Below are 26,596 nucleotides of genomic sequence, written 5' to 3' on the forward strand. Positions count from 1 at the left end.
GTTGGGATGACCTGCAGAATTTACTGCTGGGTATTTCAAGAAATATAAATGTAGCCGAATTTACTGCTGGGTATCGCTAATAATAATACAGATGTGGGTATATATATTTAAATTAAACCGCAAGGGACACAAGTATTAAAGGGCAATGAGCTAACTTTGTGCAAGTGTGTGTGGGATTTGCCTCGAAATTTTTTAATGCACCGCTTTTATGTACAGGGGCAGGCATGCTTAACGAACGAAACGATATCATTTCGTTACGATAATCAACGTTAATAAACGAAACGAAGTGACTTCGTTTCGTTTATTAGCGTTGATTATCGTAACGAAATGATATCGTTTCGTTCGTTAAGCATGCCTGTACAGGGGTATATTGGGGTGAGAGTATATATATATATATATATATATATATATATATATATATATATATATATATATATATATATATATATATAATGTATTTTGGCGGGAAAATATTATTCTGGCGGGAGAAATTTGTATTTGGCGGGAGCCACCAAAATTTATTCGGTGGGTTATACTTAATATATGTATATGTATGTATATTATGAAAACCGCTGGTTTCTTCGATGGCGACTATTGGTGACTATTAGTTACTTCGAGACTTACCCGGATATTTTGGGTGAAGGTAGGGCTGATGACTATTTGGACGCCTGATGATGACTTCGCTTTGGATGGCGATTTGCATGGTGTTGCGTCGAATGTGTGCGCAAATTCCTTCAGCTAGTTTCTTCTTGCAACTTACCAAGTATTACCGCGTATAGGTGTACGAATGCTTGATGTTCCTTGCACATAATCGATTGCAAGCCAAGTAGAGCACAGTAGGAGTGGCGTTGGGTTAGGTCACTTGGAACTGAATTTTTTTGCAGATATTAACATACAGCTTATTCACTTTTATTTGTTCACTGAAGCTGTTCACTAAGCAGCAACCAAACCACGATGACTTTAAAAAAGGTGATAAATTTACAAATTGTGTTAGCCGACAAAAAGGATAATGAGTTTGCGAATGGAAAAAATTAGCAAGCTGCGATGCTTTTCACGATATAATAATATCCAATAAGAACGGCCGACAAATTATTGTTCAGTGGTAGCTGAACATATGGTTGTGCATGCCAGATGGTAATTTTTGGCTGTGGCGAATTCGTAGTTGGGGGATTTGCGCGTTGCGGTGACCACATGTCTCTTTCAAGTTACGTTACGTCGTACAAGTTATACTTCGTGCAATATTCAATTTAAAAGTTGAAGTATGAACAATTATGATATACAGATGTATTTATAAATATGTGTATGAAAAAATGACAATGCGATACTTTACAATACTCTAAACTTATGTGTATGAAAATGTGTAAATGAGAGTGAAATTAAATATTTTGTGGGGACGTGTGGTCGCAAGCGTCGCGTGACTAGCTTATTTAAATAATCCAAACACAATTGTGGTACCTTCACTCCGCCGAGTCTGCGAGACATCTCAATTGTTCAGGAGAAGTGAAAAAACTCACAAGGGATTTTTATTTAGAATACAAGGAATGGGAGAAGTGAAAAAACTCGCAAGTAATTTTTGTTTAGAATTGGGCTGTATATCTACATATCTATATATACATGTTCTTATAATAAACTAGCAAAGACCCCTCGCTTCGTTTCGCCGAAAATAAATTAGATATAACTGAAGTAATTTTTGACTCCTGTTGAGCAACTTTAAATTGTTCATTGTAGTTTTATTTTATTTTATAAAAGCTTACATAATTACAGAAGTTATTAAAAAATGGCTTGTGAAAATCAAATGAAATATGGATATGCAGTCATGTTAGAACAACTTCAGCAGCAATTATTTAGAAAAAATCATTGCAATGCTCTTTGATAAACAACGTTTTTGGGTTTTCCGTCTTGACTGAAAACGAATAACGCTGAAGGCTTACCAACTCTTGAACATCCAAAATAAAGCTGTCCGTGGGAAAAAACTGGATATTCCAAGTCTAATCCACAGACCTGGAAAGATTGGCCTTGTGCTTTATTAATCGTTATGGTAAAAGCAAGTCGCACGGGAAATTGAAGGCGTTTAAACACAAATGGCATTTCAGTTGATATCATGGGAATTCTTGGAATCAATACATCTTCACCTTTGCATTTTCCAGTTAAAATTGTGGCTTCAATGATAAGCCTTTTCACTGCAAGTCTGATGCCATTACACAGTTTTGGTTGATTAATATTTCATAGCATTATCACAGGTAGCCCAATATTTAGCTCTAAATTATTTACGGGCCGTCCCGGCACATCGAGTGAATTTAGAAATCCTGTGGGACAGTTCACAACATCTTGTTGATGGATGACAGTATCTATTGACTTCTTTGATACCAATTCTCCAATTATTTACGACTGAATATTTGCATTCATTTCGTTGACATCTTTATTTTTTTCTGCCAAAATAGCTCTTTCACTTAACCAAGCATGATTTTGGTACTGCTCTCTTAAATTGGGAAAGGCCTTCGCAACCAGTTGTTCTTTGGTTTCAGTAAATTGGCAAAAGCTTCGGGGTAATGCTATCAATCCCATATTGTCAGCACCAATTTTACCATCTCCAATATATAGCAACTGTCTGGAAAATAAGGCAGCTCTTGGTTCCCCTTGCAGTTGAACACGAATGTTCGTTTCAAGTTTAATTGTTTTTACAAACCTCTACAAATTGGAAGATTTGAAAGATGCATTTAGTTCATCAGCAGCAGTAGATTTTGGGATAACTGGCAATGTCTGCCGAAAATCACCGGCTAACAATACCAAAACTCCACCAAACAAATTTTGATTTTGTTGTAAATTGCGTAATGTTCTTTCCAGCGTTTCCAATGACTTCTTATGAGCCATGACACATTCGTCCCATATAATTAAAGCACATTGTTGCAACACCTTTGCCATTCCGGACGTCTTTGAAATGTTACATGTCGGATGATCAATAAGTTTGAAAATTTAAAGGCAACTTAAATGCAGAATGCACCGTTCGACCGCCGTGCAACAAAGTAGCTGCGATTCCAGACGACGCTAGTGCAAAAAAATTCTATTTTGTGGTCGTAAAGCAGCCAAAAGCAAAGAATTAAAAATGTTTTTCCAGTTCCTCCAGGAGCATCCAAAAAATAAAATCCACCAAGCGCATTTTCGACAACATGCATAATTGTATCAAAAGCTCCTTTTTGCTCTGCATTTAGCTTTTGAATATTTGCATGAGAAAATGTTGCCAATTCATTGGATACCAAATTCCGTTCGCGTTCTACTTCTCGATTTAATTAACCATGCATTGGTCAATTGGGCGAGGCCATACCAAGTTGTTCCAATGTTTTATTAGCCATCAAAGAACACATATTTCGTTAGTGAACTCCAAAACTTGGTTTAAAGTCATAACACTAATGTGACGCAAAGGATCTTCGCTCATTCAATCCCGATATTTTATCCATAACTCATTTGGGTTTGATGGGCTACATGTTGATACCAAAATTGATAACAATGTTCTTATTTGATGTGGAGAAGATGTAAGATACGCATCATTAAGGGCGTTATCCCAATGTGCATCACACTCAAGTAAGTCCAATCTTTGACAGGCCTCACGATACGTCACGCAAAAATTTCCATTGACCTCTTCAAATTTTGAAAAGAAGTTGGACCACGAATATTTATTAACAGCATACGTAAATAGAAACACTCAGCATTGTTAGGATGCACGGTATACATTCGTCCTAAAGCACTTTTAAAAAACATATTAGCGAAGCCATGAACTGGTGTTCCTTGTTGACGTCTTTGAAATTCTTTATTCGAAAAAACAACGCTTTTGCAAATACATCATTTTGGCACAATTTGAAGAATGCAGTGAGCGCTTTTGACGGTGGATTTGCGGCTCTTTGGGCAGCGTTTTGATCCGCGAATTACACACGTTGTTCATTTTCTAAATGAATAGCTAAGTGCATAACGGTTGGATAACTTTCATGTATCGAAAAAGAAAAAGTGGGCCATATTGCTTCATTGCTACTGATGTATCAACCCATTTGATATTGAAGAATTTCGTCATTTCGATTTTCATTCACAACACCAAGAACGGCCTATCATTGCCTTTATAATTGCAAATATATTTAATAGATTTCACCGAATTGCAACAATGGTGAATAAGTAACGATCTACCCTCACTAGGGTAGGCACCTTGTCGTTGGTGTGAGGGCTTAGCCGATACCTATAGCGCCCGAATATGAGGCGGAGCTGTTTAGGACTGGCATCTACGTCGTTTCTTCTCATAGGGGGGCGGCGGGATGTCGGTGACCAAGAACTGCCAACCCCCTAATCCAGGGTGTTATGCAGACCATGCCTATTGGACGATTCGCAGCCAGGGGATACATTCGGCTGTATTCGAACGGAGCCTTCCCGATACCGGGACACCTCGGGAGGTATTGATGACCTTACCACAGTAAGGGGCGCTGCAGTGACTGACGGTTCTTTCCCCGTATATTAATACTGGACCGCTGAGCCCGCCTTGTCGGACAGGTGGTCGTACGACCAAGATGAACGACTCATTACCAAATTGTAATAAGGAGGATGATAAGAGGAGGACTGAGTCGCAAGCCAAGAACGACAAATACACATTAAGCGATGCGTCGGACTCGGGGAGCAAGAGTAGTACTGATTCAATGAACCCCTTGTTGGAAAAGCCCACAAATGCACACGGAGTGTGGAGAAGGAAGAGTGGAGAAGGGTACGGAGCAGACGAAGTAAAAGAGCTCAGTCCCAGTACCGTGCAGCACTAAGAATTGTAGAATGCTTGGGAGCAGTGTTCGACCCAACAGAAGTGGAGATGGAGTGCTTGGAATGGGCCCATGAGGCGGGAGAAGTAGGTCGAAGGCAGTTCAAAAGATTTGCTGCGACAAACCCTCGGTTCTGCGACCGGTACGAGGAGGAAGATGCGTCGAATGGCAGAATAAAGAGGCATCGTTCGGCGGAAGGCGACAAGCCTGCTTTCAAGAGGCAAAAAGGACCCAGTCCTAGAGTTGCGAGGCAGGGTAGTCTCACAGACAAGTCAAGTAGGCCCAAAGCTGTAAGAGGGATGGGCCCCAATACCGAGATAGCAACTACCTCGAAAGCTGCGAATCAGAGGGAAGTTCCAACTACGGAAGTATGAGAAAAGCCAAAGAGAGATAACGCTAACACTCCGGCTTTCCCGGAGGTGCTAAGGGGAGTTAAAGCTAAGGCTCCGACATTCACTGACTGTGGCGCTGGTTGATCGTAGCAGTCCTTTCAGAAAGATGAGAAGTGAAAGGTGGAGATCTGTAGAAAGGGAGCTTATGAGCTTAATGCTTGAGATGATGCCGGAAAAATCAAGTAAGCTCCTTCCAACCTTTGATTCGGGGGGATGGTATAATGGTGTGAAGATGACAGCATGCGACAATATCGCGAGTTTGCGGTGGCTGCAGGAAGTGGTTCCAAACCTCCAAAGGCATGGCACGAACGCGCCGTTTGAGGTGGTGGATAAAGCGAAAACCCCACGGTACCAAAAGTTAAGGTATGGATACCATGCGTGATGATGTCGGAGGATACACTGCGACTTCTGCAGAATCAGAATCCGAACATATCGACACAGGATTGGAAGGTACTTACTCTACCTCGGCCTACGGAGGAAGATCAGGTTTACATATTCCAAATAAACAAGCAGGCGGAGGATATATTGTACACGCAGCTTGGAAAAATGTCCTTTTGTGCAGGCAAAATTTATATGCGACTCAGGAAAAGAAGTCCCGAGGATAAAAATCATAACACGCTGGAAGTGGGCGAAGTCGAAAAGGACCGCAAAAGCATAAGGGAAAAAAGACAGGTAGCCGACGTCACCACGAAGGTGTTAGAAGAGGATCAACAGCCAGATGGTGCTGTGAGTCGCACAGAGGAACACCAGGCGCAACAGCTACAAGAGGCTGAAGGGGCTTCAAACACTCTAAACCAAAATGGTAAGGGAAGATGACGACGTCACGACGAAAGTGCTGGAGGGGGACAAAAAGCCCAATGGTGCTGCGAGTCCTACAGATAAACCTCCAACACAGAAAAGTGGCGTCGAGCGAACTCCTCCTAACCCTTGAGGAGGGTTCGTTTGACGTGGCGCTGATCCAGGAGTTGTGGCTCTCATCTTGAGGAAATGTTTCGGACTTAGCGCGCGCGGATTTGGCATTTACCAGGCGCAAACGGAAGGACGAGTGCGAGCGGTAGTAATGGTAAAGGAACAACTGCATTGATATATGCTGCTTAATTACACTACTGAGGACCTCATAGTGGTAGCCGTTGAGCAAAGGAATAAGCAGGCATTTATCCTGGCATCCTGCTATATGACCCATGCTGCGGAAGTTCCACCGATGGAGTGCAAGAGGCTAGTACAGGACGAGGGGTGCAAAGGGCTGTTGGTCATAGGGGCGGATGCAAATGCGCGCCATAATGCGTGGGGAGGAGCAGATATGAACGAGAGAAGCGAATCTCTATTTTGTTACATCCTGCAAAACCAATTTGCACATAGCCAATAGGGGAAATGTCCCTACATAAATTGGTCCAACCTCCAGCAATGTTTAGAATATTACACTGAGCTCCGAGCATGATATATCAAGGTATGATTGGATGGTTCTTGATAAACCATCTTTCTCCGACCATGCGTATATCAGCTTCAGCATCCCCCTAAAGAGAGTAGAGAAGGGAGGAACCTTTAGAAACCCTAGGTCAACGAACTGGACTAAATTGCAGAAACAGGTAGAAACTAGACTGGGAAAACCCAAAGAGGTTGCATATGTGGCAGAACTGGAGGAGTCGGATGAATTCCTAACAAGGATGCTTATGACTGCGTATAACAAAGCTTGTCCTTTAAGAATATTCAGAGGAAAAGCAAAGCCGCCATGGAGCAATGAGCTGAGTCTTCTGAGAAAACAGGTTTAAGCTCGCAAAGACCGCGGAAAGCGAAGTGTGTCGGGAAGAGTGCAGGGATCTACAGAGGATCTATAAGCGTGAAATTTCCAGGGCGAAAAGAATCTCATGGAAAGTTTCTGTACGGATATAGATTGCTCCAGCGAAACAGCAGGGTTGAGGAAAGTCCTAGCAAGGGGAAATATAGTCCAGGGACTAATAAAGAAAAAGAACGGGAAATGGTCACGCAATAGTGAGGAATCCCTTGAGGTGCTTCTCCATATTCATCTACAATCGGGAGATGGTTTAGAAGAGCCAGCAGACAGCACTCACACTTCGATCACGGAGCGGGGTAGTGCCGGGCTTGGTGACCGAGACCAAAATCGAATGGGCAGTGAAAACGTTTTCTAAGTTTCAGTCGCCGGGCCCAGATGGTATATTCCCGGCCATGCTACCAGTTTCAAGTAGGACAGTCTTGGAATGGCTTAAAATAATTTTCGATGGGTGCATAAGACTGAATCATGTACCGCACTCTTGGAGAACTGCTCGTGTAGCTTTCCTACCAAAGGTGGGGAAGATTGTTCACGTGTATCCCAAAGATTATAGACCCATTAGCTTAACATCATTTCTGCTCAAAACCTTTGAGAGGCTGATAGAAGTGTACATAAAGTCCAACGTGGATGAAAAGCTGCTCTCCACAACACAACATGCGTACACCAAAGACAAGTCAGTAGACACCGCATTGCATAGGGTGGTAATAAGCTTAGAGAAAGCCCTGGAATATAAGAAATATGCTCTAGGAGTCTTCTTAGACATTGCCGGGGCTTTCAATAATGTTTCTAAATGGGCGATTATGGATGGTCTTAATAACATTAAAGTACATCCAACCTTAACCAGATGGATCGGCTGCATGTTAAATTGCAGGAAGATTACATCACAATGGGGATTGTACGAGGCCACGAAATCAGTGGACAGGGAGGTGTGCTATCACCACTGCTGTGGACGCTGGTCATCAACCAACTGCTCAGGCGATTTGATGAGGGACTCGTAAAACTTACGGCTTACGCGGATGACCTTGTAATTGTCATAAGTGGAAAGTGCCTCAAAGAGGATCGGGCGCTTCGGGATATTCATACCTGGCCATCAAATGTCGGGTTGAAAGACAACGCGAATAAGACGGATATGGTCTTTTTTACAAAGAGGTACAAGGTCCCAAATTGGATCAGGCCTAAGTTAGGACGGGTGACCCTACAGGAGAAACCTTGCACAAAGTATCTAGGAATCATCCTAGACAGTAAGCTGTCATGGAAGCTCAACGGCACTTTATGCATGTAAACGAATGCTGGGGTGTACGTGGGGCTTATCGCCCTCTCTTTCTCATTGGGTTTTTACAGCGATTGTAAGCCCTATCCTATATTATGGAGTTGTTGTTTAGTGGAAAGCCACATAAAAAGCAACCTACCTAAAAAAATTAGAGGGAGTATACAGACTATCAAAGCTTAGCATTACGGGAGCCCCAAAAACAACCCCTACAGCTGCACTGTATGCCATACTGCACATTCCACCTGTAGACCTGGTAGCAAAGAACATAGCGTTAACAACTGCAACCAGGCTCGGTGCCTCGGGGCAGCTTGAGCGCCGACCATACGGCCATAGTAGTATAGTGTCATCAATCACAAGACGAACAGACTACCTGACTCCCTATCTTCGCTGCGAGGGCGATCTTAAGGCCACAATAGAGGTGGACGGTTGGCGCAAGGGTACCCAAATGGCGGACGAGGCGATACATGTGTACACAGATGTTTCCAAAGTAGTGGAAGAAGTAAGGTCTGCGGTATACTGTGCTGATCCGGAAATAAACAGATCTTACAGGCTTCCGGATTACTGTAGCGTTTTCCAAGCGGAAAAAGTAGCCGCAAGCAAAGCAGTAGAAACCCCGGAAGAAAATAGCGCAAGCTGCAATCGTGTTAACTTTTATAAAAAGGGCGCATTCCTTGAAGCTTGCTCCGTAGATGTCCCAATTATAATTGGCGAAATTAGACGAAGGCAAGAGGTGCATATGATCGACCAAGCAGGAAAGGCGTAGGTTCAAGCGCGGGGCTGTAAAATTTCGAAGATTATGTGCAGGTCTTACAACCTTAGACTAACAAAGTTGCTTCTATCATTAAAAAGAGAGAACTGTAGACTCATGACGGGTATTCTGACTGGGCACTGCCTTCTGGCGTCACATGTCTTTAAATTAGGCTTGGTCAGTGATAGCAGATGTAGGAAGTGCGGGCTGGAGGAGGAAACGATCGAGCACGTTCTGTGCTCGTGCCATGCGCTTGCCAGGCTAAGACTACAGCTATTAGGAGTGATACAGCTGTCAGATCTAGAAGAAGCAAGTGGCCTAAATCCAACGAAACTTCTAGTATTTGCCAAGAGGACGGAGTTATTTTATAACATATGTCCTGGTTTTTGATAGGTTTTTTCAGTTTGGTCTTTAAAACAAACTTCTGGTAACATTACGGATTTATTCAGTCTATGTGAGGTCCTCATGGACCGGCCAGTTCAACCTAACCTAAGGAAAGATCCAGCGATTATCAACTTCCAAGTCATGGTTTAAAATTTAATCACTGTTGATCTTCCATTATCATCAGTTGATCGACGACGGTACAAAGGGTATCCATCATTGCCGCTTACTGTTTCCGTAACCAATTACTTAGGATAACGTTTCGAGCAGTTCCCATCAACCATACATGTTGAGTTTCTCTTTATGTCACCACGTGGACCGTGTATTATATTTTTAAACGGTTTTCTTTAACTTGACTTGACAGGGCCTGCCGCATGCACGGCCGTTTTGAACGAATTTTGTAATTGAAATTTAAGTAACTTCCCGCTAAGCTACAAGCTTGAAACTTCGAATATAGTTCAGAACCCGATGACAATGCAATAATAAGGAGAAAAAATTGCCGATAGGTGGCGCAAGGATCGAGATATTCACAAAAATCATATTTGTGTCCCGATTTGGCTCATATTTGGAACACATAATACATACAAGAATAGAAAGCGACGCTAGGTGGCGCAAGAATCGAGATATTCACAAAAATCGTATTTGTGGACCGACTTGGCTCATATTTGGAACACATAATACATGCAAGAATAAAATCGCCGCTAGGTGGCGCAAGGATCGAGATATTCACAAAAATCGTATTTGTGGTCCGATCGAGCTCACGTTTGGAACGCATAATACATACAAGAATGTAAAGCGACCTATGAAAAAAAACGCCGCTAGGTGCCGCAAGGATCGGGATATTCACAAAAATCGTATTTGTGGTCCGATTTGGCTCATATTTGGAACAAATAATACATACAAGGATAAAAAGCGACCTATGAAAAAAATCGCCGCTAGGTGGCGCAAGGATCGAGATATTCACAAAAATCGTATTTGTGGTCCGATTTGGCTCATAGTTGGAACACATAATACATAAAAGAACAGAAAGCGACCTATGAAAAAATATCGCCGCTAGGTGGCGCAAAGATCGAGATATCATATTTGGAACACATAATACATACATGAATAGAAATCGACCTATGATGTCGGATTTGGCTCATATTTGGAACAAATGTTACATACAGTCCGGTAGAAGTGACATCAATATATTTTGGAGTTGGAGGAGGGACAAGCATACGTGGCGCAGAGTCGAGTAAAGTTTTTGGAACGATTATGTATTGAGGACTTAGATGGTAACAAATTGTCAGGAAAGAGTCCTTGTAATAACGAGTCGCTAAATGAACTAATACGCGCCTTGGCAACCACGCTACTGTTGGCAGCCATAATTTCGAAATAGTAAAAGACTTCGTTTATTTGGGAACCAGCATCAACACTAGCAACAACATCAGCACTGAAATCCAACGAAGAATCAATCTTGCCAATAAATGCTACTTTGGACTAGCTAGGCAATTGAAAAGTAAAGTCCTCTCTCGGCGAACGAAAATCATACTCCATAAGTCACTTATCGTTCCCGCCCTGGGGCAGAAGCATGGACCATGACAACCGCAGATGAAGCGGCTTTGGGAGTGTTCGAGAGAAAAGTTCTTCGAAAGATTTATGGACCTCTATGCGTTGGCGATGGCGAGTACCGAAGAAGATTTAATGATGAGCTGTACGAGCTATACGCAGACATCAACATAGTCGAGCGAATTAAAACGCAGCGGCTGCGCTGCTAGGCCATGTTGTGCGAATGAAAAATGATGCTCCGGCCAAGAAGGTGTTTCTATCGGAACCCGCCTATGGAAGCAGAGGTAGAGGGCGCCCCCCAATCTCTTGGAAAGACCAGGTGGAAAACGATTTAAACTCCCTTGGTGTGACCAATTGGCGCCAGTTGGCGGAGCGAAGGAGCGACTGGCGCGCCTTGTTTGACGGCCATAACCGTTTAGACGGTTAAGCGCCAATTAAGTAAGTAAGTAAGTAAATGAACTAAATAGAAAGAGAAATAATAGGCAATTAAATAAAGTCTAAAAACTTGAAAATAAAATAATTAAAAACAGGTAAGGAGGGGACTGTCTTCGGATGTGCTGAAGACTTCATACCTTTCATGAATGGGGCTGAACAATAATCTTATCCCATTCGTAAACTCCAAATAATGCGCTGCATAAGATAAGAAATATATAGTGAACAGATGTACATACCTAAACGATTTTAAGATAAATATAAAAAAATGGCAAAAAATCCCCTTATCTGAAAGATCGGTTGTATGGGATATATACTATATATAGCTCCGATCGAAATAAATTTTACAGGAAATCTTCTATGGTATATTAGAATATATATCGCCAAGTTTCACGTTTTTATATTGGAAACTAAGGGAGAAATGGCCAAAAATCTTTCCATCTGAATGAACGGTTGTATGGGATTTGTTTATACTATATACATATAGCTCCGATCAAAGTGAATTTTTCAGGAAATCTTCTATGATAAATTAGAATAAATATAACCAAGTTTAACGTTTTTATATTGGAAATTAAGGGAGAAATGGCTAAAAATCTTTCTATCCGAACGATCGGTTGTATGGGATATATATTATATATAGCTGCGATCGAAATGATTTTTTCATGAAATCTTTTATGATAAATTAGAATAAATATAACCAAGTTTAACGTTGTTATATTGGAAATTAAGGGAGAAATTTCCAAAAATCTTTCTATCTGAACGGTCGGTGGTATGGGATATATACTATATATAGCTCTGATCAAAGTGCTTTTTCAGAAAATCTTCTATGATATATTAAAATATATATCACCGAGTTTCACGTTAATACTTTCTAAATTAAGGGAGAAATGGCCAAAAATCTTTCTATCTGAACGAGCGGTTGTATGGGAGATATATGTTATAGTGGTCCGAAACTATCGGATCCGACAAATGTCTAATATAATACAAAAATACATCCTTGTGCCAAATTTCATTGAGATATCTCAAAATTTGAGGGAGTAGTTTGCGTTCAAACAGACAGACGGACGGACAGACGGACATGGCTATATCAATTCATTTCGTCGCCCTGATTAATACGCAGTGATTACTATTGAAATTTACAATAGTATTTTATTTCAAGGGAATGTGCAATATAAAAATAGAAAGTAGAGTTTAAAAAGCAAACATGCAATTGCTACAATGTTAGCTTTTAGTATATACGGAAACTCTGCTCTGCGTTCTGGCGGTGTGACGTTTTATATGGTTTAAAAAATTGGTAGCTGTAAGACTCTCGAGCGTGCGTATACTGCGGCTGCGTTAATTCAAGTGACCGAGTTCCATTCCACGCCTTCCGTTTACCCCCAAAGCTAACAGGCTTTTGGCGAGGTAACTTAACGAAACATCAATTTTTCTTTTAGTATAAGTGCTAACGGCCGTAACAAATCCTTTCCGCGCCCATATAGGAAATAGCAAACTGCAGCAGTAGTGACATATGTGATTCATAAACGTATAACGCTTTTACATTCTTAATGGAATCGTTGACCACGAGACACAAATCTTCATCTAATTGTTCCAAGTTCTCGATAATATTTGCCAAATATCCGCGGTATGCCAACTATTGCATGACACTGAGAATGGTATTAAATTCCAACATGGATACGATATAACATTGCAAGCATTTTACATACATCATGCACAATAACGCAATCCCGGCACATTATTTCAATTAATTTGTCTCCCAATGAAGAAACCGTTCAGTTACCACCTGCATAAGTTGACCCTATAAATGTATTTTTTCAAGCGGGACACAAATGTAAGTTTGCTATTGCGTGTTGTATTTGTATTGTCAATTAAATATTCCCAGGCAGGCCAACATTGCCTCATACAAGTTGATTCTAAATTTTTTGAGAGTTAACAATATTTGTCTGAAGCTGTGTTATACAATTCCTTAGTAGCTCTATTATTGATACTTTCATTTTTATACTCAGTTGAGCAGAGCTCACAGAGTATATTAACTTTGATTGGATAACGGTTGGTTGTACAGGTATAAAGGAATCGAGATAGACATAGACTTCCATATATCAAAATCATCAGGATCGAAAAAAAATTTGATTGAGCCATGTCCGTCCGTCCGTTAACACGATAACTTGAGTAAATTTGGAGGTATCTTGATAAAATTTGGTACGTAGGTTTCTGAGCACTCATCTTAGATCGCTATTTAAAATGAACAATATCGGACTATAACCACGCCCACTTTTTCGATATCGAAAATTTCGAAAAACCGAAAAAGTGGGATAATTCATTACCAAAGACGGATAAAGCGATGAAACTTTAAATCAGTAAAATTTTGGACAATGGGCGTGGCACCGCCCACTTTTAAAATAAGGTAATTTAAAATTTTTGCAAGCTGTAATTTGGCAGTCGTTGAATATATCATTATGAAATTTGGCAGGAACGTTACTCCTATTACTATATGTATGCTTAATAAAAATTATCAAATTCGGAGAAAAAAATTTTTTTAAAGTCAAATTTTAACAAAATATTTAATATCTTTAGAGTATATAAGTAAATTATGTCATCATTCCAGTAATGATATGGTGCAACAAAATGCAAAAATAAAAGAAAATTTCAAAATGGGCGTGGCTCCGCCCTTTTTCATTTAATTTTTTTAGGATACTTTTAATGCCATAAGTCGAACAAAAATTTACCAATCCTTGTGAAATTTGGTAGGGGCTTAGTTTCTGGGACGATAACTTATTCCTGTGAAAAAGGGCGAAATCGGTTGAAGCCATGCCCAGTTTTTATACACAGTCGACGGTCTGTCTTTCCGCTCGGCCGTTAACACGATAAATTGTGCAAAAATCGATATATCTTTACTAAACTTAGTTCACGTACTTACCTGAACTCACTTTGTATTGGTATAAAAATGGCCGATATCCGACTATGACCACGCCCACTTTTTCGATATCGAAAATTACCAAAAACGAAAAAAATGCAATGATTCTATATCAAATACGAAAAAAGGGATGAAAAATGGTATTTGGATTGGTTTATTGACGCGAAATATAACTTTAGAAAAAAACTTTGTAAAATGGGTGTGACACCTACCATATTAAGTAGAATGAAATGAAAAAGTCCTGCAAGGCGAAATAAAAAACCTTTGAAATCTTGGCAGGAATACTGTTCGTGGTATTATATATATAAATAAATTAGCGGTATCCAGCAGATGATGTTCTGGGTTACCCTGGTCCACATTTTGGTCAACATCTGGAAAACGCCTTCACATATACAACTACAATCACTCCCTTTTAAAAGCCTCATTAATAACTTTAATTTGATACCCATATCGTACAAACACATTCCAGAGTCACCCTTGGTCCACCTTTATGGCGATATATCGAAAAGGTGTCCACATATAGAACTAAGCCCCACACCCTTTTAAAATACTCATTAACACCTTTCATTTGATACCCATATCGTACAAACATATTCTAGAGTCACCCCTGGTCCACCTTTATGGTGATATCTCGAAAAGGCGACCACCTATAGAACTAAAGCCCACTCCCTTTTAAAAAGACTCATTAACACCTTTCATTTGATACCCATATCGTAAAAACAAAGTCCAGAGTCACCCCTAGTCCTCCTTTATGGCGATATCTCGAAAAGGCGACCACCTATACAACTACCACCACTCCCTTTTAAAACCCTCATAAATACCTTTAATTTGATACCCATATATTACAAACACATTCTAGAGTCACCCATGGTCCACCTTTAGGGCAATATCTCGAAAAGGCATCCACCTATAGAACTAAGGCCCACTCCCTTTTAAAATATTCATTAACACCTTTCATTTGATACCCATACTGTACAAATGCATACTAGAGTCACCCCTGGTCCACCTTTATGCCGATATCTCGAAAAGGCGACCACCTATTCCACTACCACCACTCCCTTTTAAAACCCTCATTAATACCTCTAATTTGATACCCATGTCGTACAAACACATTCTAGAGTCACCTCTGGTTCACCTTTATGGCGATATCCCGAAAAGGCATCCACCTATAGAAATAATCCCCACGCAATTTTAAAATACTCATTAACACCTTTCGTTTGATACCCATATTGTACAAACACATTCTAGAGTCACCCCTGGTCCACCTTTATGGCGATATCTCGAAAAGGCGTCCACCTATAGAACCAAGGCCCACTACATTTTAAAATACTCATTAACACCTTTCGTTTGATACCCATTTGTACAAACGCATTCTAGAGTCACCCCTGTTCCACCTTTATGCCGATATCTCGAAAAGGCGACCACCTATACAACTACCACCACTCCCTTTTAAAACCCTCATTAACACCTTTCGTTTGATACCCATATTGTACAAAGGCATTCTAGAGTCACCCCTGGTCCACCTTTATGTCGATATCTCGAAACGGCGTCCACCTATGGAACTAAGGATCACTCCCTTTTAAAATAATCATTAACAGCTTTCATTTGATACCCATATCGTACAAACAAATCCTAGAGTCAACCCTGATCCACCTTTATGGCGATATCCCTAAATGGCGTCCACCTATAGAACTAAGGCCCACTCCCTCATAAAATACTCTTAAAATCATTTCATACACATGTCATACAAACACATTCCAGGGTTACACTCGGTTCATTTTCCTACATGGTTATTTTCCCGTATGTTGAGAGCTAACTGAGTATTTAATGTTCGGTTACAACAGAACTTAGCCTTCCTTACTTGTTAAATATATCTTTTGTAACATATTTAAATCGTTCGCCTTTTCGTGCAAAGTAGATGATGTTGGACTTACCTAGGCTGTCTACAAAACCTTGCCGAATCTCATCATATTGTAACGAATGTTAGCAGCACTGAGCGATGCCATCGTCTCTAAGTCGATGCTAAGCAGTGACGTGAATTCATATCCATAGATCAATCACTATGTATGTACATAAACGAAACAATAATTGCGTCTACACATATGTACCATGTACGAATACGAGCAGCGGAGAGTCAATGCACAAACACATGCATATATCTGAGATACTCCTATAAGTATGCAATGAGAAAAACTATAAAATTGTGCAATTGTAGTTACAGCTGAGAAGTTTGAGAGCTGCTGGACTAGTAGATTCTGGAAGCGCCTAGAAGATGCGAAGGTTGAAATCAAAGAGTATAAAAGACGGCAATTGTAGAGGCGCTGGAATTCAGTTTGATTTAAGTTGTCAAGCAGTTTCGACTAAGACGCTATCTAGCGAGCAAGAGCAGTATTATTTTGTATAGTAGAGTTTCATTTGAGCTATCAATCAGTTTGGTTATTAAGCAAGCTATTCGTTGCATAGGTTGAGAGTTATTGTGAAGTACTTTAATAAAGGCCATTTTGAATTATTACCTATTGGAGTTATTTATTAGTGATTCGAACTTAGCAGAGGATTGAAAATAAGAAGATTTGCAAGTAAAATCGTTACAATTGGTGTCAGAAGAGGAATTGTTGAATAAATTCCAGAGGACAACAAGGACATGACAAAGTTCAGTGAATTGAAGATACAGCAACTGAAAAAGTAGTTGGAGAGCCGTGGATTGAATACAAGCGGCGTTAAACTCGAACTTCAGGCACGGCTACGAGAGGCAATGGAAGTAGAAGGAATTGATGTGGACGAGTATGTCTTTTATCCTAATGGGGACGAGACAACAACAAAAATTTAAGAGAAAGACGAAACATCGCAGACAGTTACGAGCACAGACTTGAACATGATATTGGCTGCAATATCTGCACAAACATCGACAGTAGCATCAAGGTTGTCACAACTGGCATCTCAACTTGAATCCCAGGAGAACCGTATAACATCCAAGATGGAATCACAGGAGACACGTATTGCAGAAATGTCATCTGAAATAACGTCGAAGATTGAAGCACAAGAAACGCGTATATCCGAAATGTCGTCGCAAATGTCATCTCAGCTGGAATCGCAGGAGAAACGTATAACAGCGAAGATTGAAGCACAGTTGGATGAACAGAAAACATACATGGCGTCGCAAATTGCAGAACAATTAAAGGAACAAGAGGCACGCATAACATTACAGCTCGAAGCACAAGAAGAGCGTATCTCAACAAAGCTGGAGGCACAGGAAACAAAATTCTCATCGCAGCTGGAGGCTGTTAGTGAATGACAAGATAAAGTGGAGGCCGAGATGGATGCTTTGAAAGATCTGATTCAGGAGTTACAATTGTACCGTCCAATCACTTCAACGTCTACTCTGAAGGTAAAATCCCCAACGTTTCATAGTTCGGTTCCATTCCAGGTATTTAAGCTCCAATTTGAGAACACGTTGGCAGCAAAAAACTGGAATGCTGAAGATCAAGTTGCAGCTCTGTTCGTGGCATTGAAAGGGCCAGCAGCCGAAATCCGATTCTCGAAGGAGAGCGGAACAACTATGAAGCATTGATGACCGCTGTCGAGAGACGTTATGGAAGCGAGCATGGGAAACAGATATTCCAAATTGAGTTGCAAAACCGTCACCAAAGAGCGAATGAGACTTTGCAGGAGTTTGCCTCGGATGTTGAAAGGTTGGCTCATCTCGCAAATGCGGACGCACCCGTGGAATACACCGAGAGGGTAAAAATCCAGAGTTTTATAAATGGCATACAGGACGTGGAAACGAAGCGGGCTACATACGCAAACCCAAAGCTGACATTTGCTGAAACGGTATCACATGCATTGACCCAGGAAACGGCCTCTTTATTGAGTAAACCAGCATACAAAGCTCATCGTGTAGAAGTGGAAAGACCAGATTGGGTAGACACAATTTTGGAAGCACTGAAGTGATCACTACAGAAAAATGCCGGAGTTATTAAATGTTTCAAGTGCGGCAACCCAGGTCATATTGCACGACATTGCAGCACCGGTCCCAATAGCTCCAACAATGTGGGTGGCCGTAAACGCAGAGCTGAAGGAGATGAGCAAATCTCCAAGTCCACTTAATCGTTAAACTAAAGCGAGTAAGCCGCAAGGGGCGACAGCTGGCTCCCTCAATTGAATGCCCCATAATCTCTATCTCACAAATTGGAAGAAGGTCAAACAATCTTACTGTCGGAGGACATGTGGATGGAAAGGAACGTTTACTGACTGTAGATCATTCGAGCGGATTTAGTCAACAAGAAGATAAGACCATTGCATGGAGCAATATTGCGTACAGCCACTGGAGAAGACAGCACGGTTCTAGGATAAGTATCATGTGAAGTCGCAATTGGGAACGTCGCGGTAGTACACAATTTTATAGTGGCAGAAATTGTTGATGAAATCATAATTGGAGTGGACTTCTTAATCGACCAGGGCATCAAGATCAGCAGTAAACGAGTGCTGGTGGAAGAGAGTCAGCAAATACCACCAAAATCCGAAGCAGTCATCTGGGCAAAGGTTGATGGAGATTGTGGGACAAACAAATTGTGGGTTGTCGAAGCAGCAAACAAATCAGCATTAAACATACTTGTAGGAAAAACCCTGGCTATGACAAAACAAGATGGACGTATTCCGGTAAGAGTACTCAATGAGTTCAAGTCACCACTCAAACTGACTAAAGGAGCTATTTTGGGAAGATGCCAAGAGGATGAAGTAGTTATTAACTGTGAACAGCTCCAGGAACACGTTTCAGCTAGTAATACTGATCTTTCAAATGACATCACGGCATAAACTCAGGGGCTAGAGGAAGCATATCAGAGTAAGGCAAAACAACTGCTCTTAAAGTACGCGAACATATTTGACCAGGATGGTTCTAAACCAGGCCGCACCAACGTTGTTAAACATCAAATTGACACTGGAGATGCGAGGCCGATCCGTCAAGCTCCACGTAGTGTTCCACTGGCGAAGCGGGAAGTTGTGAGTCAAATCATACAAGAAATGAGCGACAGCGGCGTCATCGAACCATCAGCTAGTCCATGGAGCTCACCGGTAGTACTTGTAAAGAAGAAGGATGGAAAAATGAGGTTTTGCATGTACTACCGGAAGTTGAATGACGTAACGAAAAAGGATAGCTACTCATTGCCAAGAATTGACGACACTCTGGACTCGCTATCTGGTACGAAATGGTTTTCCACGCTGGACTTGAAAAGCGGCTACTGGCAAGTGGAGGTGAAGGAGGAAGATAAAGAGAAAACAGCCTTCAGTGTCGGTGATGGTCTTTGGCAATTTAAAGTGATGCCTTTTGGACTTTGTAACGCACCAGCTACTTTTGAGAGACTCATGGACCAGGTACTTAAAGGACTACATTGGAAAACATGCTTGGTGTACCTGGACGACATCATCGTATTGGGCAAGAATTTTGATGAACATCTTAGGAATTTGGAGGAAGTTTTCCAAAGAATAGCTGGCGCTGGTCTGAAGTTAAGTCCCAAAAAGTGTGCGCTGTTTAAAAAGGAAGTAAATTATTTGGGTCACAAGGCAACGAGATAGAGGCTGTAAAGGATTGGCCAAGACCACAGAACCTACATGAATTAAGAAGTTTCCTTGGGCTGTGCACATATTACCGCCGATTTGTACCAAATTTTTCCAGCGTAGCCCATAGCCTCCCTGAGCTTACAAGAACAAATAAAGCTTTTGAATGGAAGAAGGACCAAGAAGTGGCTTTCCAAACATTGAAGGAGCATTTCTGCTTTGCCCCAATGTTAGCATATCCGATTCCAGGAACAACATTTATTCTAGATACAGATGCGAGTGGATATGCTATAGGAGGCGTTTTATCACAACTGGTCGATGGACAGGAGAAGGTAGTTGCATATTACAGCCGTTCGATTGGAAAACCAGAGAGGAACTACTGCGTTACGCGGAGAGAGCTGTTGGCATTGGTAGAGTGCATTAAACATTTTCACAAATACCTCTACGGCCAGCGATTCTACGTCAGGACAGATCACGCAGCTTTAAAATGGCTTCTGTAGGTCCGTAATCCGGAAGGACAATTGGCACGGTGGATCGAGCGACTACAAAGCTATGACTTTTCCATTGAGCATCGAAAAGGTAGTACCCATGGAAATGCCGATGCAATGTCACGAAGACCATGTAGTTTGGAATGCAAGCACTGTTCAAAAGCCGAGGCTAAAGAAGACATTATATATGTCGGGCTAATGACTATAAAATGTACACATGAATGGGACAAGGGACAGCTAAGAAAGTGTCAGCTAGAAGATACAGATCTGTAACGTGTTATGCAAGGGCTCGAACGAAACGAAAGACCAAACAGAGAAGAGATGTCAGCAGGGAGTCCCATTGCGAAGTCATATTGAGCACAGTGGAACAGTTTAGAATTGATATCCGGTTGCCTTCATCGAGTATGGGAGAGTGAGAATGGTAAATGCAAGTAGAAAATGATAGTTGCTCCCAGAAGGAGGATTCCTGACGTGCTCAGCGAGCTGCATAATGGTCCAAGTGGAGGTCATCTTGGAGATTCTATTGGGTTGGTTGCCGTCAGTCGGTTACCGAGTGGGTTGCCAACTGCGAGGTTTGCAACAGAGCGAAAGGGCCCAAAACACGAAGTCATGGCCAGATGAAGCAGTATATTTCAGGTGCACCATTTGAAAGGATCGCCATGGATGTCGCAGGTTCATTTCCTACTAGCAACCACGGAAACAAATACGTACTGGTGGTTATGGATTATTTCAGTAAATGGCCAGAGGTATACCCAATCCCAAACCAAGAAGCAGAAACAGTAGCAGAAGTGGTTACCAACGAATGGGTTGCAAGGTATGGTGTACCAATGGAGATACATTCTGACCAAGGCAGGAACTTTGAATCAGCTGTGTTCCAAGAAATGTGCAATAAGTTGGGCATTCGGAAAACACGGACAACTGCATTACATCCTCAGTCCGATGGTATGGTGGAACGTTTCAATAGAACATTTGAAGAGCATTTAAGGAAAGTAGTAGACAAGTACCATAAGGAGTGGGATACCCGCATACCATTATTCTTGATGGCTTACCGATCAGCAGTGCATGAAATCACGGGCCAAACCCCTGCAAAAGTAATTTTTGGAAATGACCTTCAACTGCCAGCTGATTTGAGGTTTGGGATAGATGCCGATGCGGGAAGAAATGTCAAGAAATCCACTGGTGTCTTGGAAGAAGAGCTGAGAGAGATAAACGATCTTGTGAAGCAACGAGCAAGATTATGAGTGACAAGATGAAAGCGAGATATGATAAAGCAATTAATTCGGAAGGGTTTCAGGAAGGAGATTTGGTGCTGTTATACAACCCACTACGAAAAAAAGGTAAAAAAAGGTTTGTCCCCGAAATTGCAGTGTAATTGGGAAGGCCCATACGAAGTTGTAAAACGGATCAACGACGTAGTTTACCGCATACAAACCATTGGCAAACCACGAACCAAAATAAAAGTGGTTCATTTGGAAAGGCTGGCAGCGTATAGATGGAGAGATTTGTCTGATCGGGACGATCAGACTTAGGTGGAGGGCATTGTAACGAATGTTAGCAGCACTGAGCGATGCTATCGTCTCTAAGCCGATGCTAAGCAGTGACGTGAATTCACATCCATAGATCAATCATAATGTATGTACATAAACGAAACAATAATTGCGTCTACACATATGTACCATGTACGAATACGTGCAGCGGAGAGTCAATGCACAAACAAATGCATATATCTGAGATACTCCTATAAGTATGCAATGACAAAAACTATAAAATTGTGCAATTGTAGTTACAGCTGAGAAGTTTGAGAGCTGCTGGACTAGTAGATTCTGGAAGCGCCTAGAAGATGCGAAGGTTGAAATAAAAGAGTATAAAAGGCGGCAATTGTAGAGGCGCTGGAATTCAGTTTGATTTGAGTTGTCAAGCAGTTTCAACTAAGACGCTATCTAGCGAGCAAGAGCAGTATTATTTTGTATAGTAGAGTTCATTTTGAGTTTGGTTATTAAGCAAGCTATTCGTTGCACAGTTTGAGTGTTATAGTGAAGTACTTCAATAAAGGCCATTTTGCATTATTACCTATTGGATTTATTTATTCAACAGTTTAATAATTCGAACTTAGCAGAGGATTGCAAATAAGAGGATTTGCAAGTAAAATCGTTACAATATATATGGCTATTTGAAATAGATACATCCGGTATTTGGGTAGAGATGTTCGGTGCATTAGGCACCAACCATAGGGAGTATATTTGCAGCAGCATAAGAATGATTCGGTAAAGAGCTGCAAAAAATCACAAATTGTGTAATATTCAGCAGATGATCGGGACTCTGGCTGCGTGGATTAATATCGAAAATAATTTTATTCACACCAACCAATATGTTTGGTCAATTTGCAGTAAGATGACAGTCTAGAAATAACTTTTGCTTTTTTTTTTTACCTTCTTCGATTATCAAAAGGCAAAAATGAGATTTCCTTTTGCATCTGCAACAGTATGTGGTGCCCCAACGATGAGCTTCGATCATCTTGCTCTTTAAAATCGCTAGGTGTTGCTTCATAAATCCTTACTAAATAATTAATTATCCTCAAATATTTTAAGCCGATTTCTCATTTCTCCGTCTGTTTTTTGTATGGTCGGTCGTAAAAATTACATCAATGATAAATGTTACATATGGTTGTACGCCCCGTTTTCTTTGATCTGCACCTAAATTCTTTGGTATGTCGGCATTTGACAACGAATAAACTAGATCTAATATTCCCCGAGAACGAGAAGATTTTTCGATGCGAGATTCATTCTGTTCTATTTCTGTTTGAGGATTGCATTCACAGTGGGATCCCTGAGTCGGAAAATTTGGTATAATTTGATCATGTTCCATAGGATTGTTGCTGTTTCTTTAGATTTGCCCAGCGCGGACAATATCTCCAAAACATGTCTTTCCACCACAAATGGCACTGGGCAATTCAACGAACCTAGAAGGATTTGCAATGCTCCCCAATTCGGGTTTTCACAAATTGCTATACGTGATAATTCATCATAATTAGCCGCACATCGTGTCACTTCGAGTACTGCTTGTAGGGCTTCCATTTCTTGAGGATTAATGCCGCGGTTTAAATGGCTTTTGTAAGACGTTTCACTACCAACGCAATGTTCCTGTCGCAAATTCGAATAGTATTGAATTAAAGAACCAAAGAAATGTTCACAAGATAAAGTTGTACTGCCAGTCAGCCCAGAGGCTTGTTTCAAAAGATTGAAAGTATTCCGCGCATACCTCTCACAGCTTGTCAAACCAGCTCTCATTTTTAATAGGCAATATGTAACATCTCATTTCAAAGTAATGTTCTGAGTTATATGGTGGTTCCAGCCCTCTTTTGAAAATCCCATAACCGTTCGAGCGGTTTCATCCGCCTTTCCCTTTAATTCTGTTACTTGAGAATGCATAAACTCAATGAAGTTAGTAATTAGCATATCGACACGACGGTAAAGAAACTCATGCCGATGTAATGTTTTCTTTTCTAATATTCAACAGATATAATTATAATTTAAAAAGGCAAAAACAAATGATATACGCTGGCTGGTAACCAATGAAAAAAAAAAAAAAACTATTGAAATAAAAATCAAATACTTTATTGCTTATAGCTGCGTCAATTAGTTGCTCATCATATGATATAATTTTAGACGAAGAATTCGGTACTTGCTAGAATGAATATTGAAAACCAGTCAAGCCAAAAAAAAACGCAAGCTATAAGAATTTTAATCAGAACAGCTGCCATTGACAAAGCCGCGAGCTTAAAGAAGTTCTATTCGCCTTTGCCTCGCAGTTAATGGTGAGTTGAATGATTTATGTACATAGTAACAATGAACCTTTTCTAATTTTAAACGCGCTAAAATTTATGAGAGGGCGAAATTACAAAGTTATCGTTGATAAATGTAATACATTTGTGGTGATGTGTTGCAACAAACAACAAAATACACCATGGTAATGCGAGCAAAACGAATGTAACTATTCGATCGATAATAAGTACCCCAAACTAGTAACTGCAGGCAATTAGGAAACGAGTTTTTTTTTCCAGAGAGGTAAATTTATGTCAGTATCCTTACAAACACGTCAATTAGGCTCACAGTGTTCATATTTAGTTCTCTTTTCAACGAAAATAACCTTGAAATTCCATAGCATATTAAATGCTTACACTATGTTTGTTATAACTTTTGGGGCCATCAGCTAAGAAGCAGGTTCGGTTGTTATGGTCCACTTGGGAGAGTCAACCTTGGAACGTACCAGTTGGCTAGTGATAGGGAAAAAGGTAGGATTCACCCTCACTCATAGTTGCCTGGGGTGGTTACACACCCTCGTTACTAATTTAGTGCAGGCGGCATCTCCGAGAATTTTATCTCATCAGCTAATTTTGTTTCTTCCATTTCGCTGGTATAGAGACTGTCAAAAAGGAGAACGAAAGCAAACATAGTCAACACGTGGTTATTACTGCTGCATGATAGTGAATATTGGTTTTTTTTCAGCGCTTTAAGCGATTTCGATTGGCAAGTCCAGTCAACTCACCGCACGCGAAAGTGCGCCCTCTGAATTTTACTTTAAAGGTGTGACAGGGACATGAGCCAATATTGGGGTTGAAAGAACCGATAAAACGAGTTATCGAATAATCGGTGGGAACAAGATACGGAAGTTGGCTGCTTGGTTGGTTTCTGCTCTGCCATTTTTCATTCTGTTTTGGACACGAGGAAAGTTGACTTTGGAAGAACCTAACTTTACAACTGCCACCAAAGCACCGGCGCGCTACCACCACAAGCAAAAGCTCTACCACAGCAAAAGCGCGCTACTACCTCAACCGCGCCAACCACGAGCGCAACCACCACGGGACTCCGCCAAACACACGCGCAACCACCACCAGTAGAAGTATTTTGTCCGCTAAATTGGGTTTTTTTTCTAAATTCTTTTTTTGCCGAATTTGTGTCGTCAGGTATGACTGTGTTTGTGAATTATATGGACCCCTGCTCGTCTTACGTCTCAGGTGAATACCACCTGGATTATGACGAGGTGAGGTGGGATCCACAGCGGCACCCTTTACTGTCCCACCAGCCTAGGGAGCGGTTCCGAAACCGCTCCACCCATTGCGGTGGAGGCAGGAGGGCTGTCCGGTGAGAATGGACAGGAGGCCTCAACACCCCCAACCAGTCCCAGGGGCGAGCCCCTGGAGACTGCCCCTGCGTTGCGGTTGGGCGTGTTGAGACCAACCCGTGTGTGTCTGGAACTGACCCTAGTGGCCCCAACCTGTCTCAGAGGGGGGCCTTATGACCCCCTCTCATTGCGGTTGGGAGCACTAGGGACAAGTATAAATGGATCTGTTTTTTTGTAGCATGAGTGCCTTCTGGGGATGGGATGTCAGGATTCCCATTGTTCATATAAAATTTGTATATAACTAATCACTTTTTTTCAGGATTAAACTGGTGTAGTTATTCTCGCGACTTTTTTTTCCTCGCGCAAATATTTTTTGTCCCTTATATATATTTATACTTTCTTTTCCCAACCCATCGTCTAGAATATAGGGTGGAATGGCGGGGAAGAATTCAGACCTTTTTCCTAACCCCTAACTGCCTTACGTTTGGCTTTAAATAAAGGTTTTTTTTCGAATACTAGGATTTGACAAACTACATTTTTTTCCCTCATCATAATGTCGCGTGACCAGTCATTTGGGCAACCGGGCCAGAATACTCCGTTGGGGAGTGCGGGAAATTTTCGAGGTAACCAGCACCGGAGTGATAATAATAGGGGTGCCTTTTCCAAGGGCAAGCGTCCCTTGGTGGTGCACACCCCAGTAGGGGGGCAATACGGAAATCCAGCGGGGACTCATACCGGCTCGGACCTGAACGACCACCGCGAAAAACTGGATAGACCGGTAAGCACCAGTCATTTGAACCCGCCCATACTAAACGCGCATGATATCTCGGGGTTAATGACCAATGTGTCGACCTACGCACCAGATGGAGCTGGTGCTTTACCACCAAATTTTGGAATGGGAAATATTAGAGAAGCTTCAAGTGACCGGACGAATACTCCAGGGATCCCTAACGAAGCTCCTCGTGGGGACTCGGGGTTGGAAGTGTTCACCAGCTGTACAGGACCTCGCAGGAAGAGATGCGGAGGGAGATGGGGTCAATCCGAAACAATATGGACCAGCTTAACGCCGCGCTCGAAACTGCGCAGCAGTCCATAAATTTGAATAGGAAAGCGAATAGAATGGAACGTAACCCACTTCCAACAGTAGTACCACCGGTGTACCCTGCTCCGAGC

General features: G+C 41.4%; 1 protein-coding gene and 1 pseudogene across 1 annotated transcript in view; both read right to left on the minus strand.

Annotated features, from left to right (window-relative positions):
- Positions 1–26,596, minus strand: part of Syt7 (Synaptotagmin 7) — a 1,421,749-nt gene that overhangs the window by 828,915 nt on the left and 566,238 nt on the right. The gene's annotated exons all lie outside the window — the stretch shown is intronic.
- The window catches only part of LOC137234375 (nuclear pore complex protein Nup205-like), a 32,358-nt pseudogene continuing 21,870 nt past the window's right edge, over positions 16,109–26,596 (minus strand).

This window comes from Eurosta solidaginis, chromosome X (assembly GCF_040869045.1).
Source record: "Eurosta solidaginis isolate ZX-2024a chromosome X, ASM4086904v1, whole genome shotgun sequence".
In the NCBI taxonomy this organism is placed as follows: domain Eukaryota; kingdom Metazoa; phylum Arthropoda; class Insecta; order Diptera; family Tephritidae; genus Eurosta; species Eurosta solidaginis.